The 22754-nt window shown below is 33.2% G+C and overlaps 1 non-coding gene across 1 annotated transcript; it reads left to right on the top strand.

The window, feature by feature from the left end:
* Positions 1 to 10331: 10331 nt before the first annotated feature.
* TRNAT-AGU (transfer RNA threonine (anticodon AGU)) lies at positions 10332 to 10405 on the top strand. The gene has a single exon. It is a non-coding gene; the product is annotated as a tRNA-Thr (tRNA).
* The last annotated feature ends 12349 nt before the right edge of the window (positions 10406 to 22754 follow it).

Below are 22754 nucleotides of genomic sequence, written 5' to 3'. Positions count from 1 at the left end.
TGTTCTTTATGGTTCTCTTATTTAACTCTCTGTAATCGATGCACAAACGCATCGATCCATCTTTCTTCTGAACAAACAACACTGGCGCACCCTAGGGGAATATGCTAGGTCGAATGAACCCTTTTTCCCGTAGGTCTTGTAATTGTGCCTTTGAGTTCTTTCAACTCTGCTAGCGCCATGCGATAAGGTGCTTTAGGAATAGGCCTAGTTCCCGGCTCGAGTTCGATGATGAAGTCGACCGCTCGAGAAGGGGGTATTCCTGGTAGGTCATCCGAATACACATTTGGGAACTCATTAACAATGGACATGTTTTCTAGGGTCTTTTCTTTTCCTCTTACATCTACGACACATGTTAATATAGTTCAACCGCCTTGTTGGACTAATCTCGTTGCTTTCATCATCGAGACTACCTTTGGGGTAGCCCCGGCATTTGTGCCTTTAAATTTAAAGCTAGGTCCCACCGATGGTGAGAATATCACTTTTTTTTGTTTTGTTTGTTTTTTTTTTTTTTTTTTTTTGCGACATTCTATAATATCATGGGTAGCAGCTAGTCAATCCATGCCTAGTACTACGTCGAAGTCGGTCATCTTTACTACTATTAGGACTACGCTTAGAGTTTGGTCGGCTACTATTGCTTGGTCATTCTTTTCTCTATCCTTAGTTACTACGTCTACCCTCTCAGGGCTGTTTGCCGACCATACATACAATAAGGGTTCTAATTCAAACCCTGTCTCTAATCCCTCTCGAGGTGGGCTCTCTTCAGCCTCACCTCGTCCTCTATCTCTAATAGGAGGTAGTCCCCTTCCTCGTCTTACTCTTTCGCATGGTCTAGGCAGCATGGTTCTAGAAACCAAGATATCATCTCTTAAATTTAAGGCTCATTACCTATGAAATTATGCTATGCATCACATCTACTAAGTTCAAATCATATTGCAAACAAAATCACTCATCATGCAACGCATCACATCATGCTCTTAAATAAATACGTGAAATATCAAAACAATTTCAGTAACATTAACATAAAAATGCATGCGAGTTTGAAAACGTTTCTCTTTTCTTATCTTGTGCAAGACGTACCTGACGGTGACGGGGCATCGACGTTGGGACCATGGAACGTGTCAAGCCTACATTGTAGGCTAGTCTACAGAATCTAAAACCTAGAGCTCTGATACCAACTGTAACGACCCTAAATTTCCACATATCTAGAGTCGCCACTAACGTCTCATGCTCATCTCTAATGCAGAATAAAAATCTAAGCATGCTCACCTTTATTAGCGGAAAAATTTAAAACTTCAGAATACATTAAAACATTGGAAAACACTACCGGACTTACGTGTTTCAAACATCCTGCTGGAGTTCAAAAGACAAAATAAAACGATTACAAATTAATTAATATAAATGAATGAAATGCAAACGCCCTATCCTAACCAAGACTAGGAATTTTAAATATGCAACTATCCTATGCACGCGCCACAGTCTCTGATCACGATGCCACCGTCAACCGTACATGGGAGCCTTGCCTTTACCTGAAAAACAATATGGCACACGGCCTGAAAATACTCAGTAAGTGACCCCACTATAGGGGCCATGCTAATGCAAACACATGCAATCATGAATAGGGACCTATCTCTAATCATCTTAGGGGTGGCCTCCAGTCTCGGACAAATTGGATGTGTAGTACTTCCCTACACACGACTCACACGTGCGAGTGTGAGTCCCCAGGGCGCTCGCACACCCCCTGGACCCTCTGGTCAAGCTAATCTGTAGCGACGTCCGGAGGTCAGCGGAACCCCATAGTGTCATGCGCCTCATGAACACCCTCATATGTGTGCTTTCGCACCTGTGCGCATTCGCGCTCATCATAAGGTGCGCGTCCGCACTCATCATCTCTAGGGGAAGTAGCCCTATGCTTATGAACATACAAAATGCATGAGGTCCCTCTAAATCCATCGTAATGTCTCTTCTGACACAACCCTCTAGTCTCATCTCTTTGTTACTCTAGGTAACGCATATCGTGGATATTTATATTAATATCATTTTCATGCTCTTAGTGTTGTGTCCTACATCGATCTAACGACATGATGCAATATGGCACTCATCATCATCTAGCATGCTCAATATGGAAAACATCATCATATTAAGGTAAAAATCATGCAATCATCATGCTCATCATAATGCCATAACGTGCGTCAAACATATTAAGCGTCACTCAACAAAATATGTATAAACTGGCACATATCATCAAGCATCATACAATTTATTTAGCCTATCCTATAGTAAGGCCACTTACCTGGTTGGCCTTAGCCGAAGTATTCCCTAATTTAATTAACATAAGCTCCCGTTCCTCGAGAGCTGCTCCAAAGGTTGCTAAGGTTTGATTCTTATCGCATCGTTCGTCACCTTTTGTTAGTATTTCACATTTTAATTAATAATCCAACTAACAGTATAAAATACCTAAACGGCCTCAATAAAAATCGAGTTCCATGTTTTCATTGTTTCTAAATTATATAGAATAATAAAACTTAAAACTTAAACTAAAGATATTTCAAGATTATTAATATTTCAAGTGGCTTGGATAGTTCAACATTTAATTTTATATCATATAGATACAAATATAATAATTTCTCATATCTTCTATTCTCATTCTCTAACTTTATGTTATATTTTAATTCTGTTTACAGTGCCACCTAAACAGTACGTTCTCATATCTATATCTTCCATTCTCATTCTCTAACTTTATGTTATATTTTAATTCTGTTTACAGTGCCACCTGAATAGTACTTGCCATTTTCAAACAGTTCTAATTTTCTTTTCTTTCCTAAAATTTCTCTTTTGTTTTTTTTTTCTTTTAACTCTAATTGTTTTAAGCCGTTCAATTCTACCTCCCTATCTCGTTATTTTAAGCAATTTAAATCTAACTCTTTTAATCAATTTGAGTTTAATTCTATAATTCTTTTATTACTTTCTTCCCAGAAGTTTAACTCTACTCCCATATCTAAATCATCTAAATCGTTTAATTCTCTAAATAGTCTACTCCCATATCTAAATAGTTTAATTCTCTAAATCGTTTAATTCAATCCTGTTCAGCAGTTTATTCTGTTCTCACATATATATATTTTTTTTTGGCTTTACTATTTCCAAATCTAATCTTCTCCTCCTTCCATGTATTGTTTTTATCTTCTTCTCTTCCCATGTATTGTTTTTATTATTATTATTATTGGATCTGTTTTCCTAATCTTCCCCTCTCTCTCTCTCTCTTTTTTTTTTTTTTTTTTTTATCTTGTTTTCCAAAACTTCATTTTTTTTTATTTGGATATGTTTTCCAGATCTTCCTTTTCCCTATCTTCATCTCTTTTTTCTTATCTATCTCTTTTTTTTTCGTGCTCAGGACTCTTACTACATAGATAATTTCTAATTCAGATCATTCCAACAGTTAATTTCTAAATTTCTAACCCAGATCTAAATAATTGCTAATATCCTCCATAAAAGGAAAAAGTAAAACTACTAACCTGAAATGACATCTATCTTCGTTTATCTGCCTACCATCTCTCCATTATCTGCCTTCTTCTGATCTCTCCATTATTGTCTAACCATCTATCCATTATTGTCTAACCATCTATCCGTCATTATTGTCTAACCATCTCTCCATCATATGCATTTGTTTCCTCGAGACAATATTTTCTTTCAGTTTCTGTTTTGTTTGATGAAGTATTGATACAGGATGAGAGAGGTATTTTAGGGGAGGGGATGAGAGATTAAAGGAGAGGTGGGCAGTTTTTTTTTTTTTTTTTTTTTTCTTTTCCTTATTTTGTTATTTTTATTTTAATATATAATATATTAAACCATCTTCTCTATTTTGTTATTTTTATTCTAATACATATATATTAAACCTAGCGGGGCGTTACAAAAATACTATTTTGTTTATCTTTAGGAGTAGCCTACACTTAGGCATAATTTTGAACATATTTGTCTTAGCATATATGCTTGATTACAATTATTGAAGTGTTGTACACTAAGTTTACTACATTTCCATAATTCCAAAAATTGTCTCATAGACAATTTTGAAGGCAATCATGTTCACTATGCAATCTCGGTTGCATATCGTAACAAGAGTTCAATAATAGTGTATAATTTTTTTTTAATACGTGACTATATCTAATATAGTATTGTTTTCTCCTCTTACATCACAATTTTACAAAATTGTATTATGTTGAGAGTTGGAAATAAATTCCACCTTCTATCAACTAATTTTAGTACACAATGTTCTTAGGCATAATTTTGAACATATTTGTCTTAGCATATATGCTTGATTACAATTATTGAAGTGTTGTACACTAAGTTTACTACATTTCCATAATTCCAAAAATTGTCTCATAGACAATTTTGAAGGCAATCATGTTCACTATGCAATCTCGGTTGCATATCGTAACAAGAGTTCAATAATAGTGTATAATTTTTTTTTAATACGTGACTATATCTAATATAGTATTGTTTTCTCCTCTTACATCACAATTTTACAAAATTGTATTACGTTGAGAGTTGGAAATAAATTCCACCTTCTATCAACTAATTTTAGTACACAATGTTCTCATACTATTGACAGATGTCCTTCTCGTACTATCAACTAAACCTTAAACCCTAAACCCTAATACCTACCACAAATATAAACTAACTAAATTTAGTGAATAAAATAAAATATACTACTATTCAAATTTAAAATATCTAATATATATTCCCTAACTAATATATTCTTCAAATATTAAATGATTACATATATTCCATAATTAATTCAAACTAGAGAGAAGTTTGCACTAAATTCTGACATCTACCTCATCAAGTATTTTTCAAGAATTACATATCAAGTGTAATGAAAAACAAATCTTGGTAGTAGATCTTATATCAGCTATAAGGGGTGTCATCTAGTCTCCACAAAAAATCTAGTAAATCATTTAGTTTTTTTTCCATAGAGTAATTTTGAAAATTTCTTTCACTATAAGCTAGGAACTATTTCCTATCAATAGCTTTGGTCATAAAATTTTTCTTAAATTTTATAATACTTAATTTGGAGATCATTTAAATAATTATCTAAATTTAGCTTCTATGGACTTAAACATCTCATATGTTTTTGTCATTTTCTTATCTTTTAGTCATGACATCCAACCTATCAACTAGAAGATATGAACAAAGCTTTCTCATCACCTTTGATTCATCAATCATGTGCTCTTCGAATAATTCGATTTACATTGACAATAGGTCTTGAGAACATTGCAAAATAAAGACAAAAGAAAAAAAAAATCATACACTTCCATCATAGTGCTAATATTATTTTTTCAAGTATTAAAATTTTCTCAATATGACTTATCAGTAGTGAAAATTAAACAATGGAGATGTTGAATATTATATTTGAAATATATAAAATATTATTTAATTACAAACAATCAACTATCCATTCAATTTGAGCATGAGAACAAACAATTTTATAAAATGAACCCTATAAACAATTTCTAATGCTATGGTACTTTAGTGATTTAGAACAAGTGCAGCCGTAGGGTAGGTCAAGTGTTCCTTCACTAAACTGAGACAATCTCAACCAAACATTATATCAGAATAACTCTTATTCCTATAATATTTAATTACCATTAGTTCGGTCAAGAACATCATTAACAACCTTAATGATCTATTCGTAAATGTAACCCATCATTTTAGATCTTGTAATTTTATACCAACAAGTGTCACCGTAGGGTAGGTCAAGTATTGGAAAATTACTATCTTATCCTTCTCAAGAGTTCACCCTGATATTGACCCATGCAAACACCTTCCGCATGGGGACGGTCCAAAAGCCGCCATGAGTCCCCGCATGGATCTCACGTTATGAACCAATGATGGAGACCATAGGATATGTTGACACATTTCCTTCTCTCATTTACTATAAATACTTTCTCAAGATTCACCTTGATATTCACTCATGCAAACACCTTCCGTGGGGGGATGGTCCAAAAGCTGCCACGAGGTCCCGCATGAATCTCACGGTGTGAATCAATAATAGAGAAGGTAGGATATCCTGACATGTGTCCTTAATATCTTTATATTGATGTCCTTCTCCACCTAAGTATTTTGAAATAGGGTTTTCTATTACTCAGAAAAAGTAGACTAATCTCATTTATCTAAGTTTCCAATCTACCCTTTCATAACCCTTATGTTGGGTGGATTGCTTTTAATGTGAATTGCCAAGTTTTTAAACTATTAAAAAAAACTAATCACATCGTGAGCTTGCTTAATGAAATTAAATAAAATTTGACTAATTCAACTCCCAAGTCGGTTTGAGGTATAGGTGTTCCATTTCTGTCAACTTAAATACCTCAGCCTAGTCAGAACCTTCCTTAGACAGAGTTCCCTTGTAGTCAATTTTTTATTTAAAATTCATTCCTCTTTAATTAACTATTAATTACAAGATTAATGAATGAATTAAACTGTCTTTAGGATCCTATTGAAAACTAATCCCCTTCGGGAATAATCTTAAAAATCTAGCATTTTAAACTCTTTAAAATTAAATTTAATAGATTACTCAAATTCTAATTATATTAGAACAAACCATTATGGTATTAGGTAAATATCATGCATTCAATTTAAGAAATAAATATCCTAATTTAATTTCTAAGCATAACAATTATACTCAAATGCATATAGAAAATACATCCTAATTAAGAAATCATCTTATTTCTATAAGAAAACAACCTAATAAAAAAATTTCAAATATAACATTTATATTTAAAAAAACAATTAAAATGCATGATTATGCTTAACCTATAATAGGATTTTAAACTAAATGACATACCAGATGCATTTAATCAATCAATTTAAAACATAGAATATATGCATAATTACATTTAAAATAAAAATCAAAATTGATCGGACATGTCAAGCATATCCTAGAAATTGAAAATGAATTAAATTCCAATAATTTAGATGGAAGACATATCTTGATTTTCAAGATCTTTTATGTTTGGAACAATTCCAAATATAATAAAACTAGATTTTAAGATCTTTCTTATGGTAACCAATTCCAAATCTAATAAAATTAGGATTCGAGATTTTTCTGATTGATGGTGTTAATATAACACATGCGGAAGCAATTTGGATCTTAGGCACTTTTAGAACATCAATTATAGTAAATAACTAGCATGTTCATAAGTATTAAAACTTAATGAGTTTGAATACTAACCTTTTGTAGTTCAAATTCCTTTTTCCTCACGAACCGGTTTCGAACCACCACTAGTGTCTTCTCCACTATCCTACGGCCTTAGAACGGGATTGTGGAATCCGGTGAGTGACTAAACTTGGGAGGGATTTTTTATATATGAAGAGAGTGTTTGTGAGAGGTTTTTTCTCAAGGTTTTTCACCCAGAAGAAGAAGATCTTCCATGTACCATGATCACTCTATTTAAAGAGTCATGTTTGCATGTTCATGCAAATTTGAGATCACCAAATTTTGACACTCAAAATTCCACTCAAATGTTTGGGATTATGTGGCAAGCATGCATATTTGAGTTAACCAAATTTTGACACTCAAAATTCGACTCAAACGTGTGGGGTTTATTTGGCAAGCATGCAAGTCTGGTTAAACCAAATTTTGACACCTCAAAATTCCACTAACATATATTTTTCCATTAAATGAAGTCAACATTTTGACTTTCTTCATTTTAATTTAACAATTAATTTGAATAATTAATTTCAAATTAAAGTAACATTTAAACTATTTAATTAATATTTAATATTAATTCAAATGCCAATCCCAATCAATTCAGACACATAATTGATTAAGATATTTAAATCTTATTTAAATATCTCATATTCTCTCTTTTTTGTTCAATTCGTAAATAAAACAAAAATGCGGTTAAATATATCGTATATATGTAGCGCATATTCCCTAATTTGAATTCGAACACTTCGAACTCACTCGTCATACTGTTCTATGGTTTAGTCCGATATGAGCTAGCAGAGGGACCTAATGGACCTATAGATCATGGGCTCCAACGATCCAAGATTAACCTGTTAAACTCATTAACCTAGTTAACCAACATTCGTTAACTACTAGGATACTCCACTATAGCCTAGTAGTTGCACTCCCCTCAGTATAGATATATTTTTGTCCATTTGATATAACCATGATTAGTAAGTCGATCCTTCACAGGTTGTTCGTAACTAGAGCTGGGTCAATTTACCGTTTTACCCCTAAAGTTACTTCTTATTCCTTATGCCTCACTGATCCTCTAATGAACAATTGGTTTGTGGTCCAACCAGTAAACCGAATCCCTCTCAGGCCAATGAGAGGGTGGGGCCCCTTGTTCAAGACCTAGAGTCAGTGCTTAAGGGAACTACCTCTCTTCTATCCCTAAAAGTGGGTAGGAGTGAATTCCATCTTGCACCCCACGTCCCCAACCATTCACCTAGTCTTACCCCTGAAATGGGAGGCCTATTGAGTCGGCGAACTAGAGCCACTCTCACCCATGCAAATCTAAGGATAATTCCGAATAAACAGGAGTTCATGGTTAGCTCAGGATTAAAACCGAGTTACCTAGGTTATCGAATGAAAAGAAAATCAGTCTCAACAGTAAACGACATTATAAAGTGAGAGTGGTTTTCTTCATGGTCCGATCTTATGCAATACTCTTTGCATAGGACGCCCCCACTCACATGTCTCCACATGTACAATTTAGTGATCACATTGTTTATATCATATACAAAAGTGGGCCGCATCCATAGTGTCCCCAGAATAAAGTACTCAGCCTTATCCTTATACTATAGATCATTTTGACTATATACTTGAACTTGATCCACTCTTATGTCTCTACATATAGTTCAAGTAATCATACTATAGCCAGAGTGTTCTTAGTTTATTGGATTTAGATTAATGATAGTAAAGTTCACTTTATTCAATGACAATCTTTATTGAATAAACAACAATAATAACTTTATTGAAAATAGAATATGTTTTTGTTTACAAACTATGAGTTTTAGGACATAAAACCCAACATCGATATGTAACTATTCCATATGTAATAAAATTAGGGTTTGAGATCTTTCTCGTATGGAACTATTCCATATGTAAAAAAAATTAGGATTATTTCCTGGTTGGAACAATTCCAAATAGAGAACTTTTCCTATTCAAACAATTCTAAATATACATATTTTACTTTTAGAATAATTCTTAAGGTAGATTTTTTTTAAAAAATTTTTTTGGAACAATTCCAAATGTAGTAAAATTAGGCTTTCAAAACTCTAAATTGTACCGCAAATGGATGAACGTCGTCATGGCCACCGCTGTCACTTTTCAATTTACAATGAACCTAACCGTATACATTTGTCTAACAAATCGGTAAATCTAATGCCAAAAACAATCAATTTTACAAAACAATATTACATATATCTTATATATGAGAAATCAAATACCCACTATACTATTTTTAATTCAAAATAAAAATCAATAGGCTCTATACCAATGGAAGGGAACGAACTCTTCAATGTTCCCCCAATCTTGTTCACTCGTTACATGAACTAGGCATATTTAAATATACATTTTGATTCTTGCTCCGAGTTTATCACATTGCTTGTAAAGTTTTAAACTCGCACAAATTTTTTTGTAACTGTTTTTTCTGTTAGTTGTTCTTTCATTTTCATGCATTGCATAGTGTATTTGAGTCACTCTCGATCTTTCGATGCCTCAAAATTCGGGGTGTAACAAAATAGGTCTCTTAGGTATGTATTTCATAATACAATTTTACATACAATGTATATCCTAGTCGTTTTTCTTTTTTCCTTTCATAAAGTTAACATGGAATCAAAAACCTAAGATATAGTGTTCGAGTATTTGTTTGGTTGTCGTTTTAGTCTTCGATACATATTTATTTCAAGTTGCACTCGTAACTTAGTTGGTTAGAGCACTTGTTTTGCAAGCGAGAGGTCTTGAGTTCAACTCTCAACAAGAGCACAAATAAATTCAATGTTGTTAGACTGAATTCTAAAAGTTTAGCCTAAAGAGTCATTTTATATAAAACAAAATAATACAATTTTAATATTAGATTGAATTCCAAGAGTTTCATAACATATCTATTTCGTAATACAATTTTATTTGATTTGGGTTTACATTATAAAGACAAATTAGTATTTTGCTTATTTTTCTCATTCCTATAAATATGTCTCTTTGGTTTGTATTTTATGATACAATTCTATGTACAGTGTATTGTAGTAGTCTTTTCCGTTCTCTTCCCTAGTTGCTTGGGTGTTTATTCGTTTTGGCGATTCAAGAATTAGTATGTTTTTAGTTTCAAGTAGCTCTTGTAGCTCAGTTGGTTAGAGCACCCGTTTAGTAAGCGGGAGGTCTTGAGTTAAACTCTCAACAAGAGCATTATTGCCGTCAGGATTAGCCAAAATGCTATTTTAAGTGAAAGATAACACATTATTTTAGTCTTCCATACATAGTTTTTCAAAGTCATTAGGTATCAGAGCAAACTCATTTGGTATCAGAGCTTTATGTTCTAGGTAGGCCAGCAAATACAGTATACAAATTATATGTTGCTCAATGGCCATTAGAGACAAAAAGTGAAGAAAATGAAAAATAAAAAGAAAAATTTGACGTGGGTATAGAGACTAAAAAGAAAAATGATTCTAGTTTTTTAGGAGAACAATATTTTGTATACCAAAGGTACAAATACTTTTCGAAGTGGCTCTTGTAGCTTAGTTGGTTAGAGCGGTCATTTCGTATCCGAGCTTTAGGTTCTAGGTAGGCCAGCAAATACAGTATACAGTTTTTTAGGAGAACAATATTTTGTATACCAAAGGTACAAATACTTTTCGAAGTGGCTCTTGTAGCTTAGTTGGTTAGAGCGGTCATTTCGTATCCGAGCTTTAGGTTCTAGGTAGGCCAGCAAATACAGTATACAAATTATATGTTGCTCAATGGCCATTAAAGACAAAAAGTGAAGAAAATGAAAAATAAAAAGAAATATTTGACGTGGGTATAGAGACTAAAAAGAAAAAGGATTCTAGATTTTTAGGAGAACAATATTTTGTATACCAAAGGTACAAATACAGAAACTTGGAAGTAAAAGAATTTTCTTTCTAAGGGGAGCACTCAATCTATGTGTATCTACCTTTTCGGTTGAATTCTTGTCGAAAATTAAAATTCTTATTATAAAGCAAGTTTGAATAATTAATTTCAACTCGTGCCAATATCTAACTCATGGAAAAAAATAAGACCAATGGGCTGCATAGGAAGCGGCACTCCCATTTCACTTTTACATCCATGCATGACCTAAAGATAAAAGGGAAGACCACGACAAGATTAAAACAACGGAATGAAAATAATTTTAAGTTTGCATTACAAGGAAATCAATTGAATTCGAGGACGAATCCTCTTGAAGAATGGGAGAATGAACGAATAAGGTGTCTTAATTATGCCACAAAAACTTCTTGGTGGATAATAAGATTGTAGGGTAGGTGTTTAAATTTAGAGATGTTTTATAGTATTTTTTTCACTTTAGAATATTATATTAAAATTCTAAGTTAAAATTAATTAATGGACGTTATGGTCACATTTACAACATTTGAATAGACTATATATTACTTTAAAGGTTTATTTTCAAGGTTATAAATAGTCATTTATGTTATTAGTATGATACAAAGATTTTGGATATTAGAATGAAAGTTGAATAGTATGCTTCTTTACCCATGAACTTGTTCTTTTGCATTTCTTGTGTTTAGATTTACGTGCTGAAGCGATTCGAATCATGAGTTTATAAATGAGTTTTTTTTTTTTTTTTTTCTTTTTACTCTTTATCTTAATCATTGAGGTAATCGGTTCAAAAACTTTCTCTTGGATTGATTGCTTATCGTTTTGTGGTTTCTTGGATAATTTAGATCTAAACATCTTGTTCTTCAACAGTAATATTAGATCGAATTTCAAGAGTTTCATAACATATCTATTTCGTAATACAATTTTATTTGATTTGGGTTTACATTATAAAGACAAATTAGTATTTGGCTTATTTTTCTCATTCATATAAATATGTCTTTTGGTTTGTATTTTATGATACACTAGCTTGGGTGTTTATTCGTTTGGTGATTTAAGAATTGGTATGTTTTTTGTTTCAAGCAGCTCTTGTAGCTCAGTTGGATAGAGCACCCGTTTAGAGCATTATTGCCCTTTAGTACGTATTCTCCATGATTGTGAGCTAATACATTGAATAGAATAGAGAATATTTCTTTCCGTCAACAAAAGAGGATCGTTCCCCAAATGTCCATTTACAACATGAACGTTATATGTCGTAGGTACCTGTTTATATGTTGAATTCTTGTAACAACTTGAACCCCAACAAAAGCTACAATTAACTTTATTATAATATAAGATTAAAGCCATTTTCGATCTTGCTTCTACTATTGGTACAACAATTGGTATCATAGTTTTGTGGTTGTAGCATTTCGGCACACAACAAGTGGTATCAGAGCTTTGAAGGTTGTATTAACTTTATTATAATATAAGATTAAAGCCATTTTCGATCTTGCCTCCACTATTGGTACAACAATTGGTATCATAGTTTTGTGGAGCATTTCGGCACACAACAAGTGGTATCAAAGCGTGGTTGTCGTATTTCGGAAATTCTAAAAGTTTTGACCCCCATCAACCATGAAACGTGCTCACAATCATGTTATGTAGTATGCCATGTAATGTGGGTCATGTGAGACGCCATGTAATGTAAGAAACATATATGCGATGTTAGCACTACTTATGTAATGTCATGTTAGATATGTTAAGGGACCTCATGATGTATGTCACGTGCATCGGGATTCTTCCCTTTTATGTTACGAAAGAATGAAATACGATATTTATGTTTGTCATGATATCATGCGGCCCTTTTCTGTTCTGTGGTGTTTGGCTACGTGTAACACGTTGTGCTCGACCAAGTCAGGTCCAGGAGGTATGTTTACGAGCTCGCCTGGTGGGTCCATGTACACGTACATGGGTCGTGTGTGAAGGAGTACCACACACCCAACCCTACCCAGAATAGGAAAGCGCCCAAGGCTATGAAAAGTTTATGAAAAGTTAAGGTCTCGCTCATATGTTGCATGTGTTTGCATTCCTAACCCCAATAGTGGGTGACTTACTGATTATTTCATAAAATACTCAAGCCACGTGTTACCTACATTTTTTAGATAAAGACCCTACATTTTTTTTCATGTAGAGGCATGGCAACAATGTACGGTTGACCAACATTTTTGAGGTAAAGACCCTACATTTTTTTCTAAAGGCATGGCAACAATGTACGGTTGACCAAGCTTGAAGCTGAGAACACATGTAAGTTGGAGATGGGATATTTTTAGGAGTTTAGCATTGGACTGTTTTAAGTTATCGTAGTATTGCTTTATTTAGATTCATTTTTAAATTCATTTAGCTTTATTTAGATTCATTTTTAAATTCAGTTATTTGAAGGTGGAGATGGGATATTTTTAGGAGGTAAGCCAATGTACGATTGAGGAAGCTGAGAACACATAAAAGTTGGAGATGGGATATTTTTAGGAGTTTACCCTTCGATTGTTTTAAGTTACATTGATTTATTTTTAAATTCATTTATTTTTAAATTCAGTTATTTGAAACTCTAATTCATTCTTAAATTCAGTTATCTGAAAGTTTATTTTTGGAGATAAGGTTGTTTTGGAGCGGATTCATTTTTAAATTCAGTTATTTGAAAGTTTATTTTTAGAGTTAAGGTTGTTTTAAATTCAGTTATTTGAAAGTCTAGATTCATTCTTAAATTCAATTATCTGAAAGTTTATTTTTGGAGATAAGGTTGTTTTGGAGCGGATTCATTTTTAAATTCAGTTATTTGAAAGTTTATTTTTAGAGATAAGAATGTTTTGGATCTATGAATGATTACGAAATAGAAGGTTATTTATGATGAGGTTACGCTTAATCAGTTATGTATACATGAGTGACGTCACTAATTAGGTTAAAGAAAATTAGGGTCGTTACCGTTGTTAAAAGTTAACTCTTAAGGTTAAATTGGTAATCATCTCCATCGATTAAGCAAATTATGAACTTGTTGTAAATTGTCATAATTTTTTTTTATTTAATTTAGTTATTAACTCTCATCCCATGTATAGCTGTTTTGGTTAAATAAAAATATTAATTTAGTTATTTAATCTTTAACCATTTTAAGTAATATCTTATTTATTTTGGTTATTAATCCTCATTTAGTATATATATAACATTCATATTCTACATGAATTATCCCTATATAAAGGGTTTGTCTAGGAGATTGAGGATATCGGAATTTGATTGAGTTTGTGTGTCACATTGTATTTTGAGTGACATTTTGGAGAAACTTTTTGGTAAGAGACTTTGTAGCGTGAGAGTGAAGTATTCACTTGTAAACACTTTGATTATTAGTGATTGGTGGCTATACGTGGATGTAGGGGAATTTCTTGTCTCTGAACCACATAAATCTTTGTCTTTTTGTTTAAATTTTATTAGTTGGTGTTGTGAGTACATTTGATCTTGCTTCCTCTATTGGTACAACAATTGATATCATAGTTTTGTGGTTGTAGCATTTCGGCGCATAACAAATGGTATCAGAGCTTTGAAGGTTGTATCATTTTTGTACAAGTGGTATCAAAGCATGGTTGTGATATTTGGGGTATTCTAAAAGTTTTGACCCCATCAACTACAAAACATGCTCACAATCGTGCTTATTTTCTTGAAAATCAATTTTCAAGAATTGTATTTTTCTACTTTCATCCAGATTACTTGTTACAAATGGCAGAATCATCTGATATTAAATCAGGATGTGGATCGAGAATTTTGAGTTTTAATCTTGAAGTAGAAAAATTTGATGGAATCAATAATTTTGGTGTTTGGCGCAAAGTTACTGATTTGTTGGCCATGCAAGACCTTGATGCTTCTCTCGTAGCGGAGATGCCTGAAAACATAATGAAAACATGACAGACACATAATTATGTATGACTCAAATTTGATCTTGGTTATAACATATGTGAAAATGGAAAGCTCAAAGATTGGAATTGAGAAGTTCAATTGATCCAATTTTGGTTTCTAGAAGATGTAGATGGAAGATTTTCTGTACCAGAAAGATCTCCATGAATCTCTATTGGGGTGAAACCGAATATCATAACCACAGAGCAGCGAAAGCTCAAGGATCGGCAGGCCTTAGGGTTTATTTGGTTGACACTGTCCAGCCTTAGGGTTTATTTGGTTGACACTGTCCAAAAATGTGGCGTTTCACATTATCAAGGAGAAGATAATGTAAGTTCTATTGAAGGCGCTATTAAATAGGTACGAAAAACCGTTGAGTATGAACAAGGTGTATTTGATTCGAAGATTTTTCAATCTACAAATGTCTGAAGGTAGATCTGTTGTGGATCATATAAATGAATTCAATATGATTTTAAGTCAACTGAGTTCGGTGGAAATTAATTTTGAAGATTAAATTAAAGAACTGATTTTGATGTTCTCTTTACAGTTGTGGGATACTGTTGTTGTCGCGAACAACCGTTCCCAAATATCTAATAAGTTGAAGTTTAATTAAATTTGAGATTTAGTTCTCAGCGAAAGTATTTGAAAACGGAAAATTAAATTGGAGATTCTTAAGGCAATGCTCTTAGTGTTGATCAAAGGGGAAAAAGTAAATGAAAGAGCCCAAACAAACAAGGACGATGAAAATCAAAGAACCGAAAAAAATCTCCAAACATGCTAAACGTAACGTGTTGCAATAATTCTTATTGTGGACAGCTCGATTGAATCTTGGATTTTGGATTTAGGCGCATTATTCCATTCTACTCTAAGTAAGAAATTGTTTCAAAATTTCAAATCCGAATTTTTTTTTAAGGTGTATCTTGCCGACAACAAAAACCTTGATGATTGAAATGAATGGAGATGTCTGCAAACAAACTCGAGTAAGAAATCAGGACATTAAAGAAGTTTAGATATATTTCTGGTCTCAAGAAGAATATAATCTCTATGAATTAGTTGGATAGCACATGTTATGCACCAGAATTTGGAAAAAGTTCGTGAAAGATTGTGAAGGGTTCCATGGTCAGCACATGACACAAAATTTGATATATACGTAGAGTGCATAAACATGGTTGTCGTAAAGTGGAATCATGAGGGATGATTAAATGGTGAGAACCTACAACCCTGAACCATGAAAGACTCAAGGAGTCAGGAATTATGAGAGTGGAGACTTGAGTCCCTACCAAGACCGCCTAACCACCCTTGAGACCTAGAAGGCCACCTTAGTACCTCAGGATGTAGAAGAAAGATTTCTAAACCGATAGTAGCTGGTATGGCGTTCAACTAGTTTCCACTCACCTTTCCACTCTTGTACGATACCATCAAGCGAGGTGTTACATTGGTTAGGATTGTGATACTCAGTGGTAGATTGACTATTCTGCATGGTGGGTCCATCCTATGGTAGAACATTGAACACGCAAGTAGTTAGAGGTTAACCTGCACATAAGATTCTTCCTATCGGAGGATTTCCTATGGGAGGATGTTGATCATGCAGGTTGTTGGGTTTTATGTTCTAAAACTCATAGTTTGTAAATAAAAACATATTCTATTTTCAATAAAGTTATCATTGATGTTTATTCAGTAAAGATTGTTATTGAATAAATTGTATTTTACTATCGTTAATCTAAATCCAATAAACTAAGAATACTCTAGCTATAGTATGATTACTTGAACTATATGTAGAAACATAAGAGTGGATCAAGTTCAAGTATATAGTCAAAATGATCTATAGTACAGGGATAAGGCTGAGTACCTTATCTTGGGGACACTATGGATGCGGCCCACTTTTGTATATGACATAACAATGTGATCACTAAATTGTACATGCGGAGACATGTGAGTGGAGGCGTCCTACGCAATGAGTATTGAATAACATTGGACCATGAAGAAAATCACTCTCACTTTATAATGTTGTTTACTGTTGAGACGGATTTTCTTTTCATTCAATGACCTAGGTAACTCTATCTTAATCCTGAGCTAACCATGAACTCCTGTTTATTCAAAATTATCCTTAGAATTGCATGGGTGAGAGTGACTCGAGTTCGCCGACTCAATAGGTCTCCCATTTCAGGGGTAACACTAGGTGAATGGCTGGGGCGTGGGGTGCAAGATGGAATTCGCTCCTACCTACTTTTGGGGATAGAAGAGAGGTAGTTCCCTTAGGTACTGACTCTAGGTATTAAACAAGGGGCTCACCCTCGCATTGGCCTGAGAGGGATTCGGTTTACTAGTTGGACCACAAACCAATTGTTCATAAGAGGATCAGTGGAACATAAGAAACAAGAAGTAACTTCAAGGGTAAAACAGTTAATTGACCCAGCTCTAGTTACGACGAGTGTTGGTTAACAAGGTTAATGAATTTAACCGGTTAATCTTGGATTGTTGGAGCTCATGATCTATAGGTCCATTAGGTCCCTCTACTAGCTCATATCAAACTAAACCACAGAACAGTGTGACGAGTGGGTTCGAAGTGTTCGAATTCAAATTAGGGAATATGCGCTACATATATACGATATATTTAACCCTTTTTTTGTTTTATTTATGAATTAAATAAAAAGAGAGAATCTGAGATATTTAAATAAGATTTAAATATTTTAATCAAATATTTGTCGAAATTGATTGGGATTGGGATTTGAATTAATATTAAATATTAATTAAATGGTTTAATTAATCATTTAATATTACTTAATTTGAAATTAATTATTCAAATTAATTGTTGAATTAAAATGAAGAAAGTAAGAAGGTTGGCTTCACTCCATCGAAGAATCCATGTTTGAGTTAGTGGAATTTTGGGATGTCAAAATTTGGTTTAACCAAACTTGCATGCTTGCCAAATAAACCCACAGACAAATTTGAGTATTATTTTGAGTGTCAAAATTTGGTAAACTCAAACTTGCATGTTTGCCACATAATCCCAAACATTTGAGTGGAATATTGAGTGTCAAAATTTTGTGATCTCAAATTTGCATCAACATGCAAACATAACTCTATAAATAGAGTGATCAAGGTACATGAACTTCTCCCTTCCAAAAACCATGAGAAAAACTCTCACAAACTCTCTCTTCATATATACTAAATCCCTCCCAAGTTTAGTCACTCACTGGATTTCACAATCCCGTTCTAAGGTCGGAGAATAGTGGAGAAGACACTAGTGGTGGTTCGAAACCGATTCGTGAGGAAAAAGGAATTTAAACTACAAAAGGTTAGTACTCAAACATCTTGAGTTTTAATACTTATGAACATGCTAGTTATTTACTATAATTGATGTTCTAAGAGTGCCTAAGATCCAAATTGCTTCCTCATGTGTTATATTAACATCATCAATAACTTTTCGAGCTGGCTTGTATCGAAAAGTAGCACGCCCCAACCTTGGGCGATCTCATGGCCTGTGCGACGGGTTTGCCAGTTCACTCCTCCATCGACGACAAGCAGGCTGACACTCACCATGTTCCTCACCTGGTACAAAGTTATATGTCGTAGCGCCTCATCCTTAGATGTCGGATACCGCTATGAAGGTTAAATCTTCTGCCCAAGTGTGTGTACCAAGACTGTGAAACTCTAGAGCCTATAGAGTAAGCTGGTGGTTCCCTACTCTGACATGGATGCGATAAGAGCCTATAAGTATGTTGCTTATTGAATATATTTATACTCATTCCTATTTACATTTCTTTTTCAGGTCCGTGAAGCTACAGATCGTGGCGATAAGGTTCTCGGGAGCTTAGAAGTCACAGAGGAATTGTCGACTTGAGGTGTTTTTGATATGAACCAAGAGACATCAATCATACAATATACTTCAATGTAGCATGAACTGAAACATCTTTTGATAATTTTGACAACCTAAGGCAAGAACACTTGATTGAGATTCGAATCACTCCACAAGCAAGATCGATCATGTCTAGCTTGAATGACTCTTGTTGATCAAATATCTCAAACACTTATTTGAGATTCGAATCACTCCACAAGCAAGATTGATCATGTCGAGCTTGAATGATTCTACATGCAATCTAAACTACATAGAATTGCAAAGAAACTTAGCCATTGGCTAAAGAAAAGCACAAATGCTTCTTTCTATATTTCCCAAGTCTACTTACAAATACAACATACATGGCTTTATATAGCCTCAAAATGAAACTATTAAAGACATTCCAAGAGTTGTAACATTCATACTTAATGGCGATAATTAACCATTATGTAATTGTAACCTAAAGTAAATTAAAAGTCTTAAATAACAATCAAACTTCATTCCTCTTCAATGTGGCATGAATTGCTTGATAATTTTGACAACATTTTCTTCACATCTTCATTGAAGTATATTGTATGATTGATGTCTCTCGGTTCATATCATTCTCCACTTCTTCAAGAGGATTCGTCCTCGAATCTATTTGTGAAACTTTGCTGCAAAAAAAAAAAAAAAAAAAAAAAAGATATGGAAATATAGACGACCTCGCAACACTCTCTCACGTGTATACACTCAAGGAATTTTAGGCCACTCTGTTTGCACTCATTTACACAAATGAAGCTCTCATTCTCACCTCTCAAATTTTTTTAGTAGAGCCCAGATTGGATTTTTTTTATTTTGGGTCGATTAAAAACTATAAAGATAAAAACAAATTGAAAATAAACGCAAAGGAAACATATATCCGATCTTGAGCCTGAAGCTCTGATACCAAATGATATGATAAGGAATCAACTACAAGGGGAGTAAGATTCGGATTACCTTGTTGATCGAATATCTCAAGTCAAGAACACTTTGTTTGAGATTTGAATCACTCCACAAGCAAGATTGATCATGTCTAGCTTCAATGATTCTTGTTGATCAAATATCTCAAGACAAGAACACTTGATTGAGATTCGAATCACTCCACAAGCAAGATTGATCATGTCGAGCTTGAATGATTCTACATGCAACCTAAACTACATAGAGTTGCATAGAATGATATGAACCAAGAGACATCAATCATACAATAACTCTAAATTACTCTAAATTGCAACCCACCCAAAATTTACAACAATCAAACTTCATTCTTCTTCAATGTAGCATGAATTGAAAAATCTTTTGATAATTTTGACAACCTTCTCTTCATATCTTCATTGAAGTATATTGTATGATTGATGTCTCTTGGTTCATATCAGTTTTTCTAGACTACGTACATATAGTTGTCACTTAATACATGTCATATTTGTTGGAATTTATGCCCTAAAGCCTCGTAATTAATTATTTAGTTTTTAACAATAATTTTTATTAGTTTATTTGTAATTTAATTGTTATCCATGGTATGAAAATCCAAGGTTATTAATGTAATCTTGAACCGTATTTGGTTGACATACAAGAGGATCGTGTTCAAGTAATAACCTAAAAAGTCTATAGTATATGGATAAAGTTGGATGCCTTATCTTGGTAACACTATTGATACGACCCACTTTGTAATGGTTACAAATGATTTGATTCAAATCGTTCATATGGAGACATGTAAGTGGGGCTACCCTATACAATGAGTTTGTATAAGACTGGACCAATAAATGTTTAATCTCTCTTTATAAATCCGTTAATTGAGAAGATTAATATTTCACACAATGATCATATGCGAGTCGATCTTAATCCTGAGTGAGTTATGAACTCCTGCCAGTGAGGGCTTGTTCTTTAATTTACATGGGTGAGAATGGCTCTTTAGGCCGATTCAATGTGCCTACAATTTTAAGGACTTGACCAATCAGGGAGTTTGAAACATAATATCATGAGATGAAATTCACTCTTTTCCAGATGAGGAAACTAGATGAGTTGTTCTCTTAAGTACTGATTTCGGGACTTGAACAATGGGGCCCCACCTTCTCTTTGGCCCAAGAGGGACTTGGTTTATGATTGGATCATAAACAAATTGTTTATTAGAGAATCAGTGGTACTTAAGTTGAAAAATGTAATTACAGGGGTAAAACGGACTTTTGACCCAGCTACAATTATGAACAACTCATGAAGGATCGACTTGCTTGTAATGATTATATCAATGGAAATAACTTGTACAGTACATAAGAGTGCAACTCTAGGTCTATAGTGGAGTGACCTATAGTTAATGAATGGAAATTGATTAATTAAAGAGTTTAATTAATTAATTTTGTATCGCTGGAGCTTATAATCGGTAGGTCCATAAGGTTTTCTTGCTAGCTCATAGCAACGTTAAAGGTTCAATTTATTTGAAAGAATATTTGAAGTGTTCAAATTGATATTTAAAATAATTAGATATATTAAATATAAAGGGGAAAATAAATTTAATTTGAAGTGTCAAACTAATATTTATATATTAGATAAATATATTTAATTTGAAGGTTTCAAATTAATATTTAATATATTAAATATATTTAAAAAGAAAAATATATTTATTATATATGATACCATTAAATATGATACATTAAATAAAAATATATTTGAAATTTGAATCAAGTTCAAATTAATTTAATATATATTAGGATATCTTATAATATTTAAATATAGTTTAGATGAGATATTATATCCTAATAATATTAAATATGTAATTATATTATTTGCAAACATTCTCAGAGTCATAACAGACCAATCTCTCCCCCTTTCTTTGGAGAATGAAATTACATCTGGAGAGATTTTTCCAAACTGATTACATCTTAGGAGACATGAACAGGATTACATCTCAAAAAAAAAAAAAAAAAAAAAAAACAAGAACCCCTTAAACGGATTAGTGTAATGTCCCATGAACAGGATTTGAACCAAATTTTTTAGTATGAATTTGACACCCAATGGCTCCAGCATTTTTCGACATCTTTTGCAATATGACCATATTATTTACTCCTCATGAAGTGTTTCTAAGAAGGAAAATTATTCTTACGGATCAACATGAGTTGTTTTTAGCATATTTTGCTTTACCCACATGTTTGTTAAGACAATTTCAAGAGGTAGCCAAACATAATATTGTTCGAAACTAAACACGCTTAACTTTTGAGTCTTATGATTGAACCACCAAAAGTAGGCAACGTGATTTTTAGAGATAGTTTTCACTCCTAGGAACAATTTAAAACAAGTAACTAATGTGACCATATCATTGAAGATGCAAGGAATTGTGGGGGCCATCAGATGCCAAATTTGGATTCCAAATCCTGGTCCAAATTTTAGGCATGAGATTACATCTTAGGAGGCATGTGAGTAAGGAAAAAGCATGCTACAAAAATTGGTGTTGGTTTGTGTGGATAGTTTTCACTCTTATAAGCAATTCAAGATAAGTTGGTAATGTAGGTATGTCATGGTAGATGCAGGGGAACGTCAAGGGAATCAGTTGCTAGTTGCTGAATCCAAATTTGAAATCGTGGTCCAAATCTTAGCATGGGTACCATTTGCCATTTCCAAATGGCTTAGTTCCTTTTTTTTTTTTTTTAGATATTATTCTAAACATAAAAATCAAAAGATTTAATTATGTAATAAGGGTTGTTTGAGTTGAATAAATTTATGATCCAATTAACTTACTTAGGCCTCAAAGATATCTCAACTCGACCCAGCTAAACTCACGAACAACAAATATCTTAAGACTTGAAAACACAAAACATAGCATCATGGATCGAGACCAAGTTTTTTTTTTATTTTCTCTCTTTTGTGATTTATGTTATTTTTTTGGCCTTATTTAGCACGGATTTGGGCCAATTTTGATGAGTTCCT

The sequence above is a fragment of the Cucurbita pepo genome, chromosome 12 (assembly GCF_057944985.1).
Source record: "Cucurbita pepo subsp. pepo isolate OVF chromosome 12, ASM5794498v1, whole genome shotgun sequence".
Lineage (NCBI taxonomy): Eukaryota > Viridiplantae > Streptophyta > Magnoliopsida > Cucurbitales > Cucurbitaceae > Cucurbita > Cucurbita pepo.
This window is presented reverse-complemented; position numbering and strand designations above follow the sequence as displayed.